Source organism: Ranitomeya variabilis, chromosome 6, assembly GCF_051348905.1.
Source record: "Ranitomeya variabilis isolate aRanVar5 chromosome 6, aRanVar5.hap1, whole genome shotgun sequence".
In the NCBI taxonomy this organism is placed as follows: Eukaryota; Metazoa; Chordata; class Amphibia; order Anura; family Dendrobatidae; genus Ranitomeya; species Ranitomeya variabilis.
The window spans coordinates 361,220,350-361,243,973 of record NC_135237.1 but is presented as its reverse complement, the minus strand read 5'-3'; the positions used below and the strand labels follow the sequence as shown (position 1 = coordinate 361,243,973).

General features: G+C 42.4%; 1 long non-coding RNA gene across 9 annotated transcripts in view; it reads right to left on the bottom strand.

Moving 5' to 3' along the window:
• LOC143782488 (uncharacterized) overlaps nt 1-23,624 on the bottom strand; it is a 435,273-nt gene that overhangs the window by 164,046 nt on the left and 247,603 nt on the right. For 2 of the 9 annotated variants that reach the window (XR_013216967.1, XR_013216965.1), the window contains exon 3: nt 478-543. The exons of the other annotated variants lie outside the window; for them this stretch is intronic. This is a non-coding gene — a long non-coding RNA (uncharacterized LOC143782488). The remainder of the gene's footprint in view (nt 1-477; nt 544-23,624) is intronic. 9 annotated transcript variants of the gene reach the window in all.

Here is a 23,624-nt window from a genome sequence, read left to right as displayed (position 1 = left end):
TCTCTGATGAAACTCCCTTCAAACTGTTTGAGACATCTGGAAGAATGATTGTCCGCAGAAGAAAAAGTGAGTGCTAACATGAGCCTCATGCTGGCAATAAAGCATTCTCAGACCATTCATTTGTGGGGTTGCTTTTCATCCAAGGGAATGAGCTCACTCAAAAGTTAGCTTATGAACACTACAGTGAATAAAGAATAGCATCTAAACATCTTCTAAGAGCAACTTCTGAGAATCAGCAGACATTTGATGGCGGACCATGCTTTTCCCAGCATGATGGAGACCATGTTACAAAGCAAATGTGATAACTAAGTGGTTCTGTGAATAAAACATTGAAATTTTGGGCCTATTGCCAAGAAACTCCCCAGATCTGTAAATCATTTTGAGAACCTGTAGTCAAACCTCCAAAAAACAGGTGGAAAATTAAAAACACAGAAATTGTGATAAATTTCAATCACTACTTAGACAGGTATGGGTTACCTTCCATCATGATTTGATTTTACCCAGAAGCTGATATCCAGGATGCTTCGGCAAAATTATGAAAGTCTGGAAAAATAAGAGTCAAAACTATAAAAATGTAGTCTTTGTAGAATCTTGATGCATTTGTCAATGCTAGTTTAAATATTATAAAATACTTATAAATGTACTTCAGTAATCATAGAAACATCCGACTAAAACATCTAAAAACACTGAGGCAGAAACCTTTGCAAAAAAAACTAAATTTGCATCAGTCTTAAAACTTATGGCCACGACTATACATAATCATAAATTTTCAAATTAAAGAGTTACAACACACTTTTACATTTCATAAATCTATTGAACAATCAAAGATGAGAAAATTAACAGCTCAAAAGAGAAAAATGCCTCTATCCCGACTTTACTCAGTGCGCTGATCATTCACTGTCAAAAACGGCTCTACATATCTCTACCGTTCTGTCTTCAGCTACAAAACATATAACACCTGCCAGCCATAGAAGCCTATGGAGCGGGGAGGAGAAAACTGTAGCGATTAAGAGGCAGAGCACACAAAAAAAGGCTGCTGTGGCATCTATTGACTAGACTGCGGTAGACTGAGGTTATTTTGAAAACTCACTTAAAAGTGCATTTACATGTTAAAAGCCACTTGCTAGAATAACTCTGGTAAAAAATCATAATAGCAGTTATCTCTGGGTCTGTTTTTTGTTATTAGTCAAGCTTCTAGAATCAGAACTTTAAGCAACTGTTTTCTGTATAACTTTATCAGTCTCTTACATAGATCTGGAGAATTTTTTACCCACTCATTTTTTTACAAAGATTTTATGGGTTAAGTGTATATAATTCATTTATCAAATACAAATGAAAACATCACCTTCTCTTTAAGTTCATTGAGATTTGTGGGTATTAATGTATTTATTGGTTTCTTAAAGTCCCGCCTCAGCATTTCAATTGGGTTTACGTCTGGATTTTCACTGCGTCATTGCAATACCTTGATTCTTTTCTTATTTCATCATTCTGATTTACATTTAATAGTGTCATTATAGTCAAATATCTCCACTTTGATCTCATCTGCCAAAACCACATTTTTCTACAAGTCATGAGTTTGTTCAGAAGCAACTTTTCAATCTTTAGTTGTGGTGCCATATTCTTTTTAAAAAGATGTTTTCTCCTTTAAACCCTACCAAATAAGCCTTAATTATTTAGTCTTTTTCCAATTGGACTGTCATGAACTTATATATTTAACATGCTAACTGAAGCCTTTAGAGTCTGAGCTGTAACTCTTTGTTTTTTTTTCCCGCAATTGCTTTGACAATTGCATAACTTGATCCTGACCTTTTCTGGAATTATTGTAATTTGTCTTCACTATTTTCCACTTGTGTATAATAATTCTCACTTTAAAATTAGGGACTCCAAATTCTTTAGAAATGGTCTTATGACCCTTTTCTTATTGATGGGCAACAATAATTACTTTCTAAGATAATTTTCCATCTTATCTTTGTGTTAACACATACTTGAATATTCCAGACTAGCAAATTGCAAAAAGTTTTATTTTCATCAATGTGGTTACAGTTGCTAATGAACTATTCATCAAGGGCATTTGATTAGCAGTATCTGGCCTCTATTTACCCTCTTAATTCCTATGGAAGCGATTCAGTGGTACTCAATTTTTCACACACAACCTCTGAATTTTAGACTAGTTTTTCTTATATTATAGCTTGGCGAAATTTGTTGTTCATCTGAGATTTTTTCAATTTATTTTAAGACACTTTAAAGACCAGATGTTTTTATAATGTCCTAATACATAAAATCATAGACTACAAAGAGGGTGTATCTAGTTTTTCTTATGACTGTATATGCAAGAGGTGAACAAAAGTATTGGGACACAACTCAGTCATTTAAATCAGGATTTTTATCCAGTCCCATTTCCACAGGTATATAAAATCAAGCACCTAGCTATGCAGGCTGCCTTTCCAAATATTTGTGAAAGAATTTGCCATTCTATAGTGCTCAGCTCACTGAATTTGAGCGTGGTCCTGTTATAAGATGCCAAAGTGACAAGTCAGGTTGTGAAATGTGTTCACTTCTAAATACTCCACAATCAAACGGCAGTGGCATCATTGAATACTGTAAGTTCTTAGGAACCCTTTCAACGCAAGCACGGAGAGGCAGTCCTTGTGACATTACAGAGCCGTTTTGCCAGTGTAGAAGTGAGTAAAGCATAAAAGTTACCAATTCTTTGCTATAACTGCAGAATTTCAACCCCCCTTCAGCATTAACTTGGTGTCAACAAGATACATGCAAGCCAATTATCAAGCACAAAGCCAAGCAATGGATGCATTGGTGCAAAGCATGCCGCCTCTGGACTCTGGAGTTGTGAATACATGTTCTCTGGGTGGCAAATTATGATTCTATAACTAGCCATCTGATGCATGATACTGGGTTTGGCAAATGCTAAAAGAATGTTACTTGCTTGACTGCATTGTGCCAACTGTAATGTTTGTTAGAGGAGGTATGATGCTAAGGTTTCTTTTCAGGGATTGGCCTAGGTCCATTAGTTCCAGTGAAGGAAAATCTTAAAGTGGTAATCTCAAGTTTTGAAAGCAATACCCAATCCTTTAAATAGGCGATAACTTCCTAATCTCTGGACTCATACCAATCATGAGAACCAGGGCTCTGAAAAGCCCCATGTGAATGGAGCTGTGACCAAACATGCTTACTGTTGCTCTATTCATTTTTATGGGAGTGCTGAAGACCAGCCAAGTGCTGTGCTAAGCAATCTCTGGCGGTCCCATTAAGAATGAATGGAGTGGCAGTGCATGTGATTTGCCACCTCTCCATTCATACAGGATTCTCTGGATTGTTTGGACACCCAGTAATTGTCAAGAAATCCCCTATCTGATAGATTTCAAATTTCAACTTTCAAATTTGAGAATACGCCTTTAATGCTTACATAAACAAAGACACCTTGGACAATTGTAGGAGTCCAACCTTGTGGGAACAGTTTGGGTCTTTTCTGCTCAAGCACAACTGTACCCTAATGAACAAGGAATGGTTGGGTGTGTATAGTGTTGAAGAACTTGACTGGACGCAAAGAGAACTGAAACTCATCAAACATGTTTGGGATGACCTAGAATGTAGATCTAGTCAGGCCATCTACACAAACATGAGTATCTGACCGCAAATAATCTCTTGGGCAAAAATTCCCACAGACACACTCAAAAATCTTGTAGAAAGCTTTCTCAGGAGATTGGAAGCTGTTATAGATGCATAGGTGGTGCCAACTCTGTGTTAATCCCTATTAATTTAGTTTTGTGTCAACTGATATTGTCTCAATAAAAAGAGTTCCCGGCATGCTGATGAGCTCAAGCACTTACCATAGTCTACAATATAGCAAGATTCGTTTATTTCCTCCATGCCCCGACTACCTTAAGTGGTCATCCAGTCCAAATAGATATATCTGCAGTCACTCTATGTGACTACAGACTTATGAATCCCCCCAGTACACCAGCACATGCAGTGTGTGCTGCTGAGATTATCCAGCTTCTGTGCCAGGACAGGAGGGAATGTATGAGTTATCCATACTCCTGGCCAGTGGGCACAGCCTTGCTTCCATACACTTGTATGGAGCAAGGCTGTGCTCTCTAGTTGGATACACCCACGGGGTGGCTGCATCACTAGATGCGGCGTGGCCTACCTCCATACAAATGTATGGACTGGGCCATGCCCATTGGCCGGGAGTATGTATAATCCATACATACCCTCCTGTTATGGTTCTCAATGGCAAGAGAACATAGCCCAGCAAACATAAGAACTAGCTCTTGGAAGGATGGAAACTAAACTGACCATGAACTAAACCTGCCACACAACTAACAGTAGCCGGGTAGCGTAGCCTGCGTTTTATCCCTAGACGCCCAGCGCCGGCCGGAGGACTAACTAATCCTGGCAGAGGAAAATATAGTCCTGGCTCACCTCTAGAGAAATTTCCCCGAAAGGCAGACAGAGGCCCCCACAAATATTGGCGGTGATTTTAGATGAAATGACAAACGTAGTATGAAAATAGGTTTAGCAAAATTGAGGTCCGCTTACTAGATAGCAGGAAGACAGAAAGAGCACTTTCATGGTCAGCTGAAAACCCTATCAAAACACATCCTGAAATTACTTTAAGACTCTAGTATTAACTCATAACATCAGAGTGGCAATTTCAGATCACAAGAGCTTTCCAGACACAGAAACGAAACTACAGCTGTGAACTGGAACAAAATGCAAAAACAAACAAGGACTAAAGTCCAACTTAGCTGGGAGTTGTCTAGCAGCAGGAACATGCACAGAAAGGCTTCTGATTACAATGTTGACCGGCATGGAAGTGACAGAGGAGCAAGGCTAAATAGCGACTCCCACATCCTGATGGAAACAGGTGAACAGAGAGGATGATGCACACCAGTTCAATTCCACCAGTGGCCACCGGGGGAGCCCAAAATCCAATTTCACAACAGTACCCCCCCCTCAAGGAGGGGGCACCGAACCCTCACCAGAACCACCAGGGCGATCAGGATGAGCCCTATGAAAGGCACGGACCAAATCGGAGGCATGAACATCAGAGGCAGTCACCCAAGAATTATCCTCCTGACCGTATCCCTTCCATTTGACCAGATACTGGAGTCTCCGTCTGGAAACACGGGAGTCCAAGATTTTTTCCACAACGTACTCCAACTCGCCCTCAACCAACACCGGAGCAGGAGGCTCAACGGAAGGCACAACCGGTACCTCATACCTGCGCAATAATGACCGATGAAAAACATTATGAATAGAAAAAGATGCAGGGAGGTCCAAACGGAAGGACACAGGGTTAAGAATCTCCAATATCTTGTACGGGCCGATGAACCGAGGCTTAAACTTGGGAGAAGAAACCCTCATAGGGACAAAACGAGAAGACAACCACACCAAGTCCCCAACACAAAGCCGAGGACCAACCCGACGCCGGCGGTTGGCAAAAAGCTGAGTCTTCTCCTGGGACAACTTCAAATTGTCCACTACCTGCCCCCAAATCTGATGCAACCTCTCCACCACAGCATCCACTCCAGGACAATCCGAAGATTCCACCTGACCAGAAGAAAATCGAGGATGAAACCCCGAATTACAGAAAAAGGGAGACACCAAGGTGGCAGAGCTGGCCCGATTATTGAGGGCAAACTCCGCTAAAGGCAAAAAAGCAACCCAATCATCCTGATCTGCAGACACAAAACACCTCAAATATGTCTCCAAGGTCTGATTCGTCCGCTCGGTCTGGCCATTAGTCTGAGGATGGAAAGCAGACGAGAAAGACAAATCTATGCCCATCCTAGCACAGAATGCTCGCCAAAATCTAGACACGAATTGGGTACCTCTGTCAGAAACGATATTCTCCGGAATACTATGCAAACGGACCACATTTTGAAAAAACAGAGGAACCAACTCGGAAGAAGAAGGCAACTTAGGCAGGGGAACCAAATGGACCATCTTAGAGAAACGATCACACACCACCCAGATGACAGACATCTTCTGAGAAACAGGAAGATCCAAAATAAAATCCATCGAGATGTGCGTCCAGGGCCTCTTCGGGATAGGCAAGGGCAACAACAATCCACTAGCCCGAGAACAACAAGGCTTGGCCCGAGCACAAACGTCACAAGACTGCACGAAGCCTCGCACATCTCGAGACAGGGAAGGCCACCAGAAGGACCTTGCCACCAAATCCCTGGTACCAAAGATTCCAGGATGACCTGCCAACGCAGAAGAATGAACCTCAGAAATGACTTTACTGGTCCAATCATCAGGAACAAACAGTCTACCAGGTGGGCAACGATCAGGTCTATCCGCCTGAAACTCCTGCAAGGCCCGCCGCAGGTCTTTAGAAACGGCAGACAATATCACTCCATCCTTAAGGATACCTGTAGGTTCAGAATTACCAGGGGAGTCAGGCTCAAAACTCCTAGAAAGGGCATCCACCTTAACATTCTTAGAACCCGGCAGGTAGGACACCACAAAATTAAACCGAGAGAAAAACAACGACCAGCGCGCCTGTCTAGGATTCAGGCGTCTGGCGGACTCAAGATAAATTAGATTTTTGTGGTCAGTCAATACCACCACCTGATGTCTAGCCCCCTCAAGCCAATGACGCCACTCCTCAAAAGCCCACTTCATGGCCAAAAGCTCCCGATTCCCAACATCATAATTCCGCTCGGCGGGCGAAAATTTACGCGAGAAAAAAGCACAAGGTCTCATCACGGAGCAATCGGAACTTCTCTGCGACAAAACCGCCCCAGCTCCGATTTCAGAAGCGTCGACCTCAACCTGAAAAGGAAGAGCAACATCAGGCTGACGCAACACAGGGGCGGAAGAAAAGCGGCGCTTAAGCTCCCGAAAGGCCTCCACAGCAGCAGGGGACCAATCAGCAACATCAGCACCCTTCTTAGTCAAATCAGTCAATGGTTTAACAACATCAGAAAAACCAGCAATAAATCGACAATAAAAGTTAGCAAAGCCCAAAAATTTCTGAAGACTCTTAAGAGAAGAGGGTTGCGTTCAATCACAAATAGCCTGAACCTTGACAGGATCCATCTCGATGGAAGAGGGGGAAAAAATATATCCCAAAAAGGAAATCTTTTGAACCCCAAAAACGCACTTAGAACCCTTCACACACAAGGAATTAGACCGCAAAACCTGAAAAACCCCCCTGACCTGCTGGACATGAGAGTCCCAGTCATCCGAAAAAATCAAAATATCATCCAGATACACAATCATAAATTTATCCAAATAATCACGGAAAATGTCATGCATAAAGGACTGAAAGACTGAAGGGGCATTAGAAAGACCAAAAGGCATCACCAAATACTCAAAGTGGCCCTCGGGCGTATTAAATGCGGTTTTCCACTCATCCCCCTGCTTAATTCGCACCAAATTATACGCCCCACGGAGATCTATCTTAGAGAACCACTTGGCCCCCTTTATGCGAGCAAACAAATCAGTCAGCAGTGGCAACGGATATTGATATTTAACCGTGATTTTATTCAAAAGCCGATAATCAATGCACGGCCTTAAAGAGCCATCTTTCTTAGCCACAAAGAAAAAACCGGCTCCTAAGGGAGATGACGAAGGACGAATATGTCCCTTTTCCAAGGACTCCTTTATATATTCTCGCATAGCAGCATGTTCAGGCACAGACAGATTAAATAAACGACCCTTAGGGTATTTACTACCCGGAATCAAATCTATGGCACAATCGCACTCCCGGTGCGGAGGTAATGAACCAAGCTTAGGTTCTTCAAAAACGTCACGATATTCAGTCAAGAATTCAGGAATCTCAGAGGGAATAGATGATGAAATGGAAACCACAGGTACGTCCCCATGCGTCCCCTTACATCCCCAGCTTAACACAGACATAGCTTTCCAGTCAAGGACTGGGTTATGAGATTGCAGCCATGGCAATCCAAGCACCAACACATCATGTAGGTTATACAGCACAAGAAAGTGAATAATCTCCTGGTGATCCGGATTAATCCGCATAGTTACTTGTGTCCAGTATTGTGGTTTATTGCTAGCCAATGGGGTGGAGTCAATCCCCTTCAGGGGTATAGGAGTTTCAAGAGGCTCCAAATCATACCCACAGCGTTTGGCAAAGGACCAATCCATAAGACTCAAAGCGGCGCCAGAGTCGACATAGGCATCTGCGGTAATAGATGATAAAGAACAAATCAGGGTCACAGATAGAATAAACTTAGACTGTAAAGTGCCAATTGAAACAGACTTATCAAGCTTCTTAGTACGCTTAGAGCATGCTGATATAACATGAGTTGAATCACCGCAATAGAAGCACAACCCATTTTTTCGTCTAAAATTCTGCCGTTCACTTCTGGACAGAATTCTATCACATTGCATATTCTCTGGCGTCTTCTCAGTAGACACCGCCAAATGGTGCACAGGTTTGCGCTCCCGCAGACGCCTATCGATCTGGATAGCCATTGTCATGGACTCATTCAGACCCGCAGGCACAGGGAACCCCACCATAACATCCTTAATGGCATCAGAGAGACCCTCTCTGAAATTCGCCGCCAGGGCGCACTCATTCCACTGAGTAAGCACAGCCCATTTACGGAATTTCTGGCAGTATATTTCAGCTTCGTCTTGCCCCTGAGATAGGGACATCAAGGCCTTTTCCGCCTGAAGTTCTAACTGAGGTTCCTCATAAAGCAACCCCAAGGCCAGAAAAAACGCATCCACATTGAGCAACGCAGGATCCCCTGGAGCCAATGCAAAAGCCCAATCCTGAGGGTCGCCCCGGAGCAAGGAAATCACAATCCTGACCTGCTGAGCAGGATCTCCAGCAGAGCGAGATTTCAGGGACAAAAACAACTTGCAATTATTTTTGAAATTTTGAAAGCAAGATCTATTCCCCGAGAAAAATTCAGGCAAAGGAATTCTAGGTTCAGATATAGGAACATGAACAACAAAATCTTGTAAATTTTGAACTTTCGTGGTGAGATTATTCAAACCTGCAGCTAAACTCTGAATATCCATTTTAAACAGGTGAACACAGAGCCATTCCAGGATTAGAAGGAGAGAGAGAGAGAAAGGCTGCAATATAGGCAGACTTGCAAGAGATTCAATTACAAGCACACTCAGAACTGAAGGAAAAAAAAAAAAAAATAAAAAATAAAAATCTTCAGCAGACTTCTCTTTTCTCTCCTTTCTCTGTCAATTAATTTAACCCTTTTTGGCCGGTCAAACTGTTATGGTTCTCAATGGCAAGAGAACATAGCCCAGCAAACATAAGAACTAGCTCTTGGAAGGATGGAAACTAAACTGACCATGAACTAAACCTGCCACACAACTAACAGTAGCCGGGTAGCGTAGCCTGCGTTTTATCCCTAGACGCCCAGCGCCGGCCGGAGGACTAACTAATCCTGGCAGAGGAAAATATAGTCCTGGCTCACCTCTAGAGAAATTTCCCCGAAAGGCAGACAGAGGCCCCCACAAATATTGGCGGTGATTTTAGATGAAATGACAAACGTAGTATGAAAATAGGTTTAGCAAAATTGAGGTCCGCTTACTAGATAGCAGGAAGACAGAAAGAGCACTTTCATGGTCAGCTGAAAACCCTATCAAAACACATCCTGAAATTACTTTAAGACTCTAGTATTAACTCATAACATCAGAGTGGCAATTTCAGATCACAAGAGCTTTCCAGACACAGAAACGAAACTACAGCTGTGAACTGGAACAAAATGCAAAAACAAACAAGGACTAAAGTCCAACTTAGCTGGGAGTTGTCTAGCAGCAGGAACATGCACAGAAAGGCTTCTGATTACAATGTTGACCGGCATGGAAGTGACAGAGGAGCAAGGCTAAATAGCGACTCCCACATCCTGATGGAAACAGGTGAACAGAGAGGATGATGCACACCAGTTCAATTCCACCAGTGGCCACCGGGGGAGCCCAAAATCCAATTTCACAACACCCTCCAGTCTCATGCGCTGGGGGATTCATATGTCTGTAGTCACACAGAGTGACTGCAGACTTATCGTTTTGGACCGGACAACCATATTAATGCTAGAAAAGAATAATTCAGTTTATGTCTGCCATTTTCACATCACTTCCTGTTGCTAGTAGATCTGATAACTAGATGTTTCATGGTGCCTTCTTTAGGCGTCACATGGGAAGCTTGGTCATCGATCAGTAGCTACATACTTTATAGATACATACTAGAGACACAAATTGTAAGGATGAAGGGTAGCACAGAAGCATGCCAAAGGCACAGGCAATGCCTATACAGCAGCATATACAGTATGTCACAAACACTGTACAGCAACATGGAGGAGTTTGACAGAAAATTGTATAATAGGGCTTAACAAATGTCTCTTTATCACCCATTCCAATTCTGGGTTGTTGCTATGCTATGGCAAATACAAACTATCCTTGAGATTTCATTACTCCATACTTGCCAATATTGGTTTGAGAAAGAATCCTGTCAAAAATGCACATTTCCTGGCCAAAAATCATTCCTGCTCAGTTTCAGATGTGTTTTGGAGCAGTCCTTGGAGTCGGTATAAAATCTACCTATTTTACCAACCAAGATGTTGGTAAGCAAGTTAATCAGAAACCTATAAGAAGCCCCAGGTAAAAATTCACATCAATAAATTAGAGTTTTTACCCGCTTTTCCCTTCAGGTTCGACATTTCTCACCTAAATCTACTTTTGAACCAGAAAGTCAAGTTTATGTAAACCTCAATTGCTGTACTGCACATCCTTGAAATGTGAATTCTTAATTTGCAGCTGGAGAATATGTTGGGGTTGAGCACATTTATTGCAAATGATCCACATACAGGTAGTGGTGTAGTGTACAGTAACCAGTAATATTCTATGTTTTATAGTTCAATTAAATATAAGGAGATAAAAAAAGCCTTTTTTTGATTGCAATGCGCATCACTAGTTCTTAGGTTAAGACATTAATGGACTCAGAAATCTAACATCTGTCAGGCTTCTAAAGCTGAAGTGGCGAGAAAGTATTTATTAAATGGCACTTTTTGCTGATTTGTATCTGAAAATGTTTGGCATAGCTAGTGAATGTCAACAAGCAAAAGCAAAACCATATGTCTTACACAGTGATTAAGTCTAGCATACCTTCATTACCAAGACACATTTCACAGTTTTTCTGTGTGCCGGGCAAAGCGAAAATAATTAAATTGCATACTATTTTATTTTACAAAAAAATAACAGAATTACAGAAAAAAATAGCAGAAAAAGAAAAAATGTTCCAGACTTTATTTTCTTTATCTGACTCATATGTAAAAAAGAAAATATCCTTTTTGTAAGCGACAGGCTATCCCAAGATATAAGAGGAACCCACTTGAGTATGCACTGTTAAGGCTGACATAATTATGAATTTTAGAAATGTATTTGTACAATATATATGGAATATTTACTATGATCAATTGATCATATTTATAGCTAAAGTAAGAACATTTTACAAGCTTAGTAAAAGCTATAGGTTGTCCTCATCTTTCCATACAAGAGTTTTAACAGTATAGTCCCATGTTCAGAATAGGTGACTGCACATCTAAGGCCTTTAAGGCACTTCCTGTGGATAAGTCAAAATGCTGAAGATGGGAATACATCTTTAGGCTCTTCGGAGCTTTTTTTAGGACTGAAAAGAAATGTCCACACAGCAGCTCTACCAATGAGAACAGCTGATTTGTTGGAATCTCAATAGGAGAAACTCAGGCTCAAATGGTTTCATGCATATGACCACAGAGTGTGGAACAGCAGGGCTGTGAATGCAGACAGGCATATTGGAAGCAGAACCAAGGATGCAGACATGTACCTTTTAACCACAAAGCCTAGTGGTTATACAACAACTGGTTTGTCTACTCGTGGCAATATAACAGAGCCCTGTGGAGTAGAAGAGTTGGATATGATAGGAGGCTCTCTATGGCAAAATAGCAAAGCTGGGAAAGTTGGAGTGCACAGGATGCAAAAGTCCAATGACATGGTAGTGGCAGAGATATCCAACTCCTGGAGCTTTAGCCAGCCTTAGAAGGTTTCGTAAAGTGACATGGGAGGTGCATGTGAGTCGCCCGTCAGGGCCGTGGGGTACTCGGTACCGGGTCCGGTACTTAAAGGGATGTATCATGGTGGCGGCGACCCAGTCTGTGGCCCTAGGCGCCCATGTTAAAGGGACGGTCTTTAAAGGGGTTTTTGAAATAAAGAGATTTTGTGACGCCACCTGTGGTATTCGGTCTGGGATGACCAACGCTGCTTAAAGGGGTCCTCTGAGGTGAAGTTATGGCAGCCAGATGGTATAACTTCCCACAGGTGAAGTAGGTCCCCAGGGCTTCCGGTGAATAGATGGAAGATGGTGAGTGGTGCAGTAAAGAACGAAGGACACAGTTGTGCAGTCTTTTTACCTGATGGTAGCAGGTAGCCACAGTCCAGGGCACCAGATCACAGGTACAGGCAGGGTCCGGCTGGCTTGGAAGCAAGTTCAGAGTCCAGCTTTATCAGGTGGAGTTAAAAGCCTTCCTTCTAGCTCTGTATTGTTATAGTCCCTTACTGCCTTTGTAGCAAGGTCCTCTCAGTTATCTCTGTCCTTTGTTGAACTGGGACACAAACCCGTATGACAGGTAACTCGAGACTTTTTACAGGGTCTCTATCACGACCAGGGCTCTATGTGTCACTGTGTCTCCTGGGTGTTAGGGCGAACAGGTGATGTATAATCCAGCTGTCCTACCAGTTTCTGCTATGTGTCTTAGAGTCCCACAAAAGCCTCGGTCTTCCGGCTACCGGTGTCTGAGCTCAATCAGGGATGTAGCCCAGTCCCAGCTATTCTCCCCTGTTGTCACACTCCTGTGCTTCGCTCTCCGGCATGTTAGCTAAAGGCTGTTCTTCCTTTTGTATCTCGCTATCTAGGAGCTACATTACCTAGATAGTTATCACAGTGGCATTGACTTCCTCATGGGGAGAGTGATGTCATGCTTGGAAGCGATGGCGGATTCCTTTTAACAGGTAATTAGCACATACAACACCATTCTGACTTCAGGCCAGAAGGGGGAGCTCTACACCCTACTTCAGGGGAGCTGCTCTCTCTGGTCGGGAGGAGAAATTGGTTGCTAGGCAGTTGCTAGGCAGTTGGGAAGATTTAGACAGTTGGTGCCAGACAGCAGACTGGAGCATTCTGAGGCAGAAGGATGGGTGAGGGGCCATACAGCCTGAGGTGCTGTAGCACCTAGATAGCGAGATACAGAAGGAAGAACAGCCTTTAGCTAACATGTCAGAGAGTGAAGCTGGGCTACATACCTGATTGAGCGCAGACACCAGTAGCCGGAAGACCGAGGCTTTTATGGGACTCTAAGACACATAGCAGAAACCAGCAGGACAGCTGGATTATACATCACCTGTTTGCCCTAACACCCAGGAGACACAGAGACACATAGAGCCAGGGTCGTGATAGACATCACTCTCCCCGTGAGGAAAGCAATGCCACTGTGACAACCAGGACCCTGGGGTGTCACACATGGCAGGTTACCATGGTAACTTTCTGCACACAATGAAATAAAAATTAAAACGACGATTACTCTTTACGACATGAAGGTCAGTCCATCTAGAAAATTGCTTGATCCTTGAGGATAATACTAAGTGCAGTCATGAAATACAAAAATCGCTATAATGAAACTGGCTCTCATAAGGACCGCCATAGGAATGGAAGACCAAGAATTTCTTCTACTGCAGAGTATAAGTTCATGAGAGATATCAGCCTCAGAAAATATAATTTGAGAGCACTTCAGAATAACAGCCTTCATAAATGACATAAAGTAGCAGATACAGTTAAACATCAACTGCCCAGAGGAGCAGGCCTTCATTATTGAATTGCTGCAAAGAAGCCACTATTGAGGATCGCTAGCAAGCAGCACCAGTACTGAACATTACCACATTTTGAGACATGAGATACAGAAAAGGTGAGAAGCTCCTGAATACATGTGTCAAGCCCACTGTGAAGCATGGAGGTGGAGGAATGATAGTGTGGGGGATAGTGTGTTGTTGATTTATTTCAAATTCAAGGCTCACTTACCCAGCACGGCTACCACAGCATTCTGCAAAGACATGGCATTGCATCTTATTTTCATTTTGTTGGGCCATTATTTGTGTTACATAAAGACAATGACCCAAAACAAGCCTACAGGCTATGTAGTGGCTTTGTGACCAATATGTAGAGGTAAGGAGTACTGTGTCAAATGGCACAGCCTCCAGAATCACCAGACCACAACCCACTTCAGGTACTTTGGAAACAGATGGGTGGTAGAGTGAAGGCAAGGCAGCCAAGCGTCTAGCATCTCTGGGAACGCGTTCAAGACAGTTGGAGGGCCATTCCACGTGAATACCTGATGAAGCTGCTTGAAAGAATAACAAAGGAATGAAACCTGTCATCTAAGTAAAAGTTGGAGTCCTTATTTCAGTATATGTCCCCTTGTGGTTTTTCTGCTTTCAGTCTGAATCTACAATTTGCAAATTCCAATATGAAAAAGGAAAACAATTGTATGAACAGGTGAGTCCAAACGTTTAACTAGTACTGTAGCAGTATTGAGCCAGGTATCCTGCAGTTATTACATTGCTAGCCATGCTAAAAAGGACCTCTCCCCAGGTCAAAGGTAGCCAAGTTTTGCATTTATTTTATTTCTAATGCTCCAGAGAGTATGCTGTTTTTTGCTTTTAAATATATGGTCCCAGACACATTGGTATTTTCCTTTGTGATAATTCTTATGGCTTTTACCAAGGGGACATGAATTTAAAAAAAAAACAATGAAATATTTAGCAGCATAGATAAAATTAGAGCAAAATCTGACAACTTTTGACCTGGTGACAGGTCCTATTTAAGATCGCTAGAGTGTTGAAGGAGAAGCCACTGCTTTTCCCTAATGGTCTAATAGGGCAGATAACTTGAAATCCTACTTATATAGATGGGGAGGGGGTAAAGCGGAGATGAGGAAATGTGTATGTATCATTTAAAATGTGCCTTTAATTGACCATAAAAGATTATAGTGCAGGAATTTGGATAATAATTGTTTTACTTAATCAACTGCATCACTGATTTAGCTCTGAAAGAAAAGCAGACTAGTCATGGTCTGTTTTATCGTCTAAGTTTCTTCTTAAATTAGGAAAGCTAAGGTTTTAAAATCACATTGTATTCTATCTACACTGATGGCTCTTACACTGGAGAGAGAGAGGTAAGCTAGGAGGCAGCACAGACCTCAGCCGGTCCATTCTCTTCGGATCAAATTCGGTATGGCAGTGAGTTAGGAAAAAAATGTTGTGCTCACACTTGTAATATAATCTTTTTTCTGTATAACTGCATATATTCTGACTTCATGACTAGTCTGCAAGTGTGGGGTGCTTAAGACACCGTTTCTTGGCTGCCTCTATGAGCCACTAGTCACACGATGAGATTTCATCCAACAGCTTGTCTCGACTGCAGAGGCACATATGAAGATTCCACAAGAAGGTTTCCTTTCAAGCTGAATTCTGGTAGTTATGCACAATTACAGTAGGTAAAAAACATTATTCTGAACCAGAGATACAAGCCATGAGCTTCATACCATGGCTGACATTCTCAGAATGAGGAAGAAGAAGAGAGGGGTTACTGACATCAGAGCTAGGGAGGCAGACAGGTACAGAGGGAGGACACATTTCTAAAAGGCAAACCTATTACATAACAATGATACAAGACAATACCGTATGATTCCCAAGTCGTAGGACATGACAGAATGAACAGTTTAGGTTTGTTAAAGGGGTTATCCGGTACCATCCAGAGCCCCTACTTACATTGGAAGTGAGAAATGCCAGTGACATTACGATTGCACCGCCCCCACCCACCTACCACACACTATACACCTGCTAAGATGTATGCACAATTGACAGGTATCATGCTTGTGTCCTATTCTAATAACGAGGATATATGCATGATACCTCTCAGGTGTGCATATGTCTCAGCAGGTGTGTGGATTGTCTAGTAATCGGTACACATCACTTCCAATGTGAAGGGAATGGCTCTGACAAATGTCAGAAAACAATATTATGGGTGTCAGGTCCAAGCATTCCAACATGAACAGTTTCCTGGAAAGTGGATTGGTCATCGTGGGCCAGTTGAATGGCCACCAAGGTCTCCCGATCTGACCCCCTTAGACTTTTATCTTTGGGGTCATCTGAAGGCAATTATCTATGCTGTGAAGATACGAGATGTGCAGCATCTGAAACAACGGATACTGGAAGCCTGTGCTAGCATTTTTTCTGCAATGTTGCTATCAGTGTGTCAGGAGTGGGAAAAGAGGGTTACATTGACAATCTAACACAATGGGCAGCACTTTGAACGCATTTTATAAGTGGTCATAAACTTGTAAATAACTCATGAAAGAATAAAGTTACATTAAAACCAAGCACACCATTGTTTTCTTGTGAATTTCTCAATAAGTTTGATGTGTCACATGATCCTCTTCCCATTGGAAAAAATAAAATTGGATCCAAAATGGCCACCATGGTCACCAGCCATCTTGAAAAGTTTTCCATACATATTTTATTTCGGTGTATCCACATAAATGGCCCACCCTGTATAGTAAATCAGACAAACAGCAAAACAGACACATTTTTATAGTTTTAAGTATTCAAACATAGCCTATTGATTTAATACCAGGTCATACTCTATAGAAGAGATAGTTGAATTTCTTATTATTTTACTGTAACCTTTACCCAATTCTATATAGTACGCAGAACAGTTATATAACTCAAACAATGGGCTATATTTTAATGTTTGCTAGGGATAAAAATAAACTGGCACTGTTACAGCATTTTGCTTTCTAGACTCGGTAAGATCATTGATCTGTATGCCATGAGTGTCACATTTAGTGGCTGGGAACCAGATGAGGCACAGAGCTAAAATGCAAGATGACATAAATTCAAGAAGGTGATGTTGTGGAAGGATTTCATTAAGAAAAGTAAGTTACAACTTGGCAGTTACTGTTGCTAAAACATGAATGTGTGTGCTAGCTCTTATCATTGTCTTTACATTTTTCGATAACGAACACTGCTTTTATTTAAAGGCTGAATATGCTCCAATTTTCATCATACCATAGCAAAGTACTAAATAGTAACATAACATAGGTGAATAAATGCTACAGTAAGTAAAAGCAGATAATGTATTTTGGCTTTAAAACGTATAAAAAACAGATGCTTGAGTAATAAACCTATGTGCCAAAATAAAATTCTGATAATTAATAAAGTATGTGGATGTTTAAAGGGCTTGTTTGAGCATTATTGTGACACAGAACCATTTACTTGAATGAATCTGAACTGCAACATTGCTCGTAATGATTAATTGAAAGGCGTAGCGCTGTTTCAATAAAATGGCAGATTTTATTTGTATTCCCTAGACTCTAAAATGAATGCTAAACTGTAATGTAGGATTGGGAATCTTCAAAAACATTTTATAGTAATGGGATGTTGGGACTATAGAAAATGTTTTCAAATAAGTCAGGGACTACTAGAAATAATGTGTGAATAAAAAGTAAAAGCGGCGCTGATGATGCAGGGTATAGAATTACCTGCAGCGAATTGAACAATCACCACAAGATTGTAAAAAGTACTAAATAAAATATGTAATAAAAAAATTTGCACTGGTATACCCTATGTGTATATTTCAACTGAATAGACAACTGAATCTACCAAAATTTGTCAGAAAAGAGCATGTATGGTCTTGTGGCCTCCCATATTATACGCACCGTGTGAGGTAGCAACATTTACCCTATATACATATTGAGGGTTTGTTGGCCACAAGACCATACATGTTCTTTTCTGACAAATTTTGGTAGATTCAGTTGTCTATTCAGTTGAAATATACACATGGTATACAAGCGCAAATTTTTTTATTACATATTTTATTTACTACTAGAAATAATGATACTATGCCAAAAGGTAGAAAATAGGGGTCTGCTCTTAATGGAACAATTTAAGATTGGAGCATGAGAGGGGTATAACCTGGGTCAGTATTAGGACAAAAGAAGAATATTATATCGCAGAGGGATTTGGAAAATGTTGAGGCTTTGTCATAGAAGTGTGAAATGAAGTTTGGTTGAAATAAATATAATGTCATTTTCTGGATGACATGGTCGGTCATAGAAAATAAATTGTGGACATTTTTCCAAGGTAAAATTAATTTTCCGAAGTTCTAGACAGCTTCTATACACTTACTATCCTTTAAAGGGAACCTGCCACCCCAAAATTCGAGTATGAGCTCTGGCCACCGGCATCATGGACTTATCTAGAGAATTCTGTAATGCTGTAGATAAGTCCCCCAATGTACCTGAAAGATAAGAAAAACAGGTTAGTTTTTCTTATCTTTCAGGGTACATTGGGGGCTTATCTACAGCATTACAGAATGCTGTAGATAAGCCCCTGATGCCGGTGGCCGCAGCTCATTCTCGAATTTTGGGGTGACAGACTCCCTTTAAGTAACCTAGATCTTTACATTGAAGCACCACTCCTGGGAACAAACAGGACTGTAATAAAAATGGTCAAAAAGGTCCACTTTGGGGTAAACTTTTGCCTAATCTTCATGACCATTGAGTTTCAGTTTATAGGACTGTCCAGGCAATATCAAAACACTTAAACTGAACCTGTCACGTGAAAAAACATAATTAACTTGCAGATATTGGGTTAATCTACAGGTTAATAGCATTCTGAACCTGCCTGGCTCCGGCACTTAGACCCTCGAAATTAACATTATTCCTCCTAATAACATTTGGATTCCAGTCATGGGGGCAGCATCGGCGTGGGTTCAGTCAACACTGTGTATAGAGAAAGGCGGCTGTAACCATGTCCCAGGAACTAACTGCCAGCCTTAGGCTTCTTTCACAATTCCGCCTTTTTGTTTCCGTCAAAATCCATTGTTTTGTGAAAAAAACAGATCCAGCAAATGTAGACTTGTATTAGCGATGGAATGTGATGGATGGCCTTCCGTTTCATCCGCCATGGGCTGCATTCATTGTAAAATCGCTGTCCGTCGGGCAGAGACAACGCACATAGAAATGTTTTTGTGTACGTTGGAAAATCGTTCAGCGATGGATCCTGCGCTGTCCATCGTTGGCTATAATGGAAGCCTATGGATGCAGGATACGTCGCTGACTGTCAAAAGCAGGAATACAGTGATGGATGCTGTCTTTTGAAACTGAGCATGCCTGGAAGAATTTCCAGTCAGGGAAATTCCCTCTCGCTCTCTCTCTCTCTTTTTACTATTGATGCTGCCTATGCAGCATCAATAGTAAAAAGATAAAATGTTAAAAATAATTTAAAACAAAATTGTGATATTCTCACCTTCCGGCATGTCCTGTAGCCTTCCCGATGCTCGCGATGCTCCCGGCAGCTCCTGTTCCCAGTGATGCCTTGAGACAATAACCCGATGACGTAGCAGTCACTCTGAACGGGAGCTGCCGGGAGCATTGCGAGCATCGGGAGAGCTGTGGGGGATGCCGGAAGGTGAGACTATCACGGGTTTTTTTAATTATTATTTTTAACATGGGTTGTTTTGTGTATGCGTTTTCGCAGTGAAAAGACATGGCGAAGACGCATACACAATGTGTGTACATAGCCTTAAATTCTGGCAACAACTGCCTTGACGGATCTGTCAAAAAATGGATCCAGTGCTTAAGTTTTTTACAATCTGCACAGGATCCGTATTTTCAACATTTTGATGGATTGTGACTGATTGTAAAAAACGGAAGTGTGAAAGAGGCCTTAATGATGAGCAGCTGGGGTAACCCTGATAAGCCCTATTGCAGTGAAGACCCAAATTCATATATACCCACTAATGGTCAAATATAGATAATACTATGCTAGGACAAGCTTCCAGGAACCAAAACATTAATTGTTAGAAAACAACAATAAATCCATATGAATGTGGGTCATTATTGCATTAGGGTTACCTAGGGAGAGCCAATTTAACTTATTTAACTTTTAGGGTGCCAACCCTTGAAGCTAGACAGTATCAGCATATAGAATATGACTGTACGGACTTACAGTGGCCCAGGCATCACCTGGTGTTTTTAGCGGTTCCTTTGAGGTCCTGTTTATCCACCCTATCAAGGGAATTGTGATTAAAATATATTTATTCACTCTATCTAAGGTATTCTGTATAAAATATATTTTTATTTTCTGTTTGGTAGGTTTTTATTGCATACCTAATAATATTGCTTTAAAAGGATTTATATGTTATACGCTACAGTGGGGCACCTCATACAGTGTGGAGGCCTGCAGAGTGTGGGGGCTTTTGGGGGGGCCATTATACAGTGTGGAGGCCATCATGCCTTATGTGGACCGTTATGCTGTGTGTTTGGAGGTGACAGCATGCTGTTTAGATGGGAGCTGTGGGCACATCATACTGTGAATAGGGCAGCTATTTAGTGTATTATACTGTGTGTAGAGAAGCTGTGGAACCATCATAATGTACAGCAAAATGTAACGGTGACCACTCTCTGCTCATTCTCCTCGATCTTTCTGCGGCTTTCGACACTGTTGACCACCCTCTCCTACTCTCTAGGCTCCAGTCACTAGGCATTAAGGACACTGCTCTCTCCTGGTTCTCTTCCTATCTTTCTGAACGCTCCTTCAGTGTTCTGTTCTCCGGCTCCACTTCATCTCCTCTTCCTCTCACTGTCGGGGTACCTCAGGGCTCAGTCCTTGGCCCCCTTCTCTTCTCCCTCTACACGGCCCCAATTGGACAGACCATCAGCAGATTTGGCTTTCAGTACCATCTTTACGCTGATGACACACAACTATACACGTCAGCCCCTGACCTTACCCCCGCTGTACTACAGAACGCCACTGACTGTCTGTCTGCAGTCTCTAACATCATGTCCGCTCTCTATCTGAAGCTCAACCTCTCCAAAACTGAACTTCTTCTGCTCCCGCCTTCTACTAACCTCCCTAAATCTGACATTTCCCTCTCCGTGGGTGGCACCATAATAACACCTAGGCAGCAGGCACGCTGTCTGGGTGTCATGTTTGACTCCGATCTCTCCTTCACCTCCCACATACAATCTCTTGCCCGCTCGTGCCGCTTACACCTAAAGAACATCTCTAGAATCCGCCCTTTTCTCACCATGGAGACAACAAAAACTCTCACTGTCGCCCTAATCCACTCCCGCCTGGACTACTGTAACTCTCTTTTAATTGGCCTCCCCCTCACGCGACTTTCCCCTCTCCAGTCTATCCTTAATGCAGCAGCCAGGGTCGTCCATCTGGCTAATCGTTACTCGGACGTGTCCGCTCTTCGCCAGTCATTACACTGGCTGCCCATTCATTACAGGATACAATTCAAAGTACTTGTTCTCACCCACAAAGCTCTCCACAGTGCGGCACCCCCTTACATCTCCTCCCTCATTTCTGTCTATCGGCCTAGCCGACCGCTGCGCTCTGCAAACGACTTTCGACTAACCTCTGCACTAATCCGTACCTCCCACTCCCGACTCCAAGACTTCTCCCGTGCTGCGCCAATCCTCTGGAATGCTCTACCCCAAGATATTAGGACCATTCACAACTTGCATAGCTTTAGGCGCTCACTCAAAACTCATTTGTTCAGAGCGGCCTATCACGTTCCCTAATCAGTCATTTTATGTTTGTGTGTGTGTGTGTAGCCCATTCACTATCTCATCTACCCCCCACCCCCTGAAGATGGCTGGACCATCATTGTAAATACATCATTGTAAATACACACCTGTACTGTGTATCTCCCCACCTCATTGTAGATTGTAAGCTCTCACGAGCAGGGTCGTCTTATTTTGCTTTATTGCTGTATTGTTAACATTGTTACCTATGACTGTTGTGTTTGAAACTGTTAAACTGTAAAGCGCTGCGGAATATGTTGGCGCTATATAAATAAAGATTATTATTATTATTATTATTATATAGAGGAGCTGTGGGATCATCATGCTGTAAATAGGGGAGATGTAGGAGCATTATACTGAGTATAGGGAGCTCTGGCACCATCATACTGTGTATAGGCAAGCTGTGGAACCATCATACTGTATATAGAGGAGCTATGGGACCATCTTACTGTGTATAAGGGAGGAGTAAGGACATAATCCTGTGCATAGGGGAACTGTACATGAGGGACTCACAGGAGACAATTAAAAGTTAAGTGGACCCTTAAGAAACATTATTGTTAAAGGGGTACTTAGAGTATTGTGACCTTCAAAGGTGCACACGGGGCATTATCACTTTTTAGGTGCAAAATGTGGACACTGTTTTCTAGGGCACTTGCACAGGGCATTAATATTTTCTAGAGAGCAATTTTACCATCTAGAGGGCACAAAGGGGGCATTATACTATGTAAAGGGCACAGTGGTGGGCATTATTTTGTGGGGTAATAAGGGTAGTGGAGCGCCCCCACACCGCCGCAGGGCCGAGGGGTACCCGGAGCCGGGCCTCTGGGATCTCAGTCCTGGGGTTGTCACGGTGGCTAGACCCGGTCCGTGGCCCTGTCCGTCAGTGGGGGACGTCCGGTGCAATAAGTGGTGTGGTAACGGTGCAGTTGTGGGGTGCAGGTCGCGGTAAATAACGAGGACACCAGGTTGCAGTCTCTTTACCTCTTTACTGGAGATCTCTGAGTCCTCAGTCCAGAATACGGTTCACCAGGCTGCGCAAGTCCGGCCGGTCCAATGGCACCTCCAGAGTTCTCTTCACAGGTGGAAATCAGTGCCTTCCTTCTTAGCGCTGTGTGTTGTAGTCCTTCCCTGCTGTGCTCATGGAAAGTACCCCACAACTGTTGTGTCTGTTTCTTAAGTTCCCTCACAACTCGATTAGATGTTCCTCTCTTATTCCGTCCCTCCCTGGTATTCAGGTTGGAACGGCACCCGTTTGTCAGGTAGGCTGTCATGATCTCAATGGCAAGAGATCATAGCATCAGCATATATAGGAACTAGCTCTTGGAAGATGGAAACTGAGCTGACCATGAACTAAACCTAACGCACAACTAGCAGTGGCCGGGTAGCATGCCTACGTTGATTCTAGATGCCCAGCACCAGCCGGAGGACTAAATAAAGCTAGCAGAGGAAAATATTAGTCCTAGCTCACCTCTAGAGAAATACCCCAAAAGGAGACAGAGGCCCCCCACATGTATTGGCGGTGAATCAAGATGAAATAACAAACGTAGTATGAAAATAGGTTTAGCAAATTTGAGGTCCACTTACTACATAGCAGAAGACAGAAAGGACACTTTCATGGTCAGCTGAAAACCCTACCAAAACACCATCCAGAAATTACTTTAAAACTCTGGCATTAACTCATAACACCAGAGTGGCAATTCCTGTTCACAAGAGCTTTCCAGACACAGTAACGAAACTACAGCTGTGAACTGGAACAAAAATGCAAAAACAAACATGGACAAGAGTCCAACTTATCTAGTAGTTGTCTAGGAGCAGGAACAAGCACAGAGAGGCTTCTGATAACATTGTTGACCGGCAAGCAACTAACAGAGCAGCAAGGTTATATAGCGACTCCCACATCTTGATGGGAACAGGTGAACAGAGAAGATGAAGACACCAGTTCAATTCCACCAGTAGCCACCGGGGGAGCCCAGA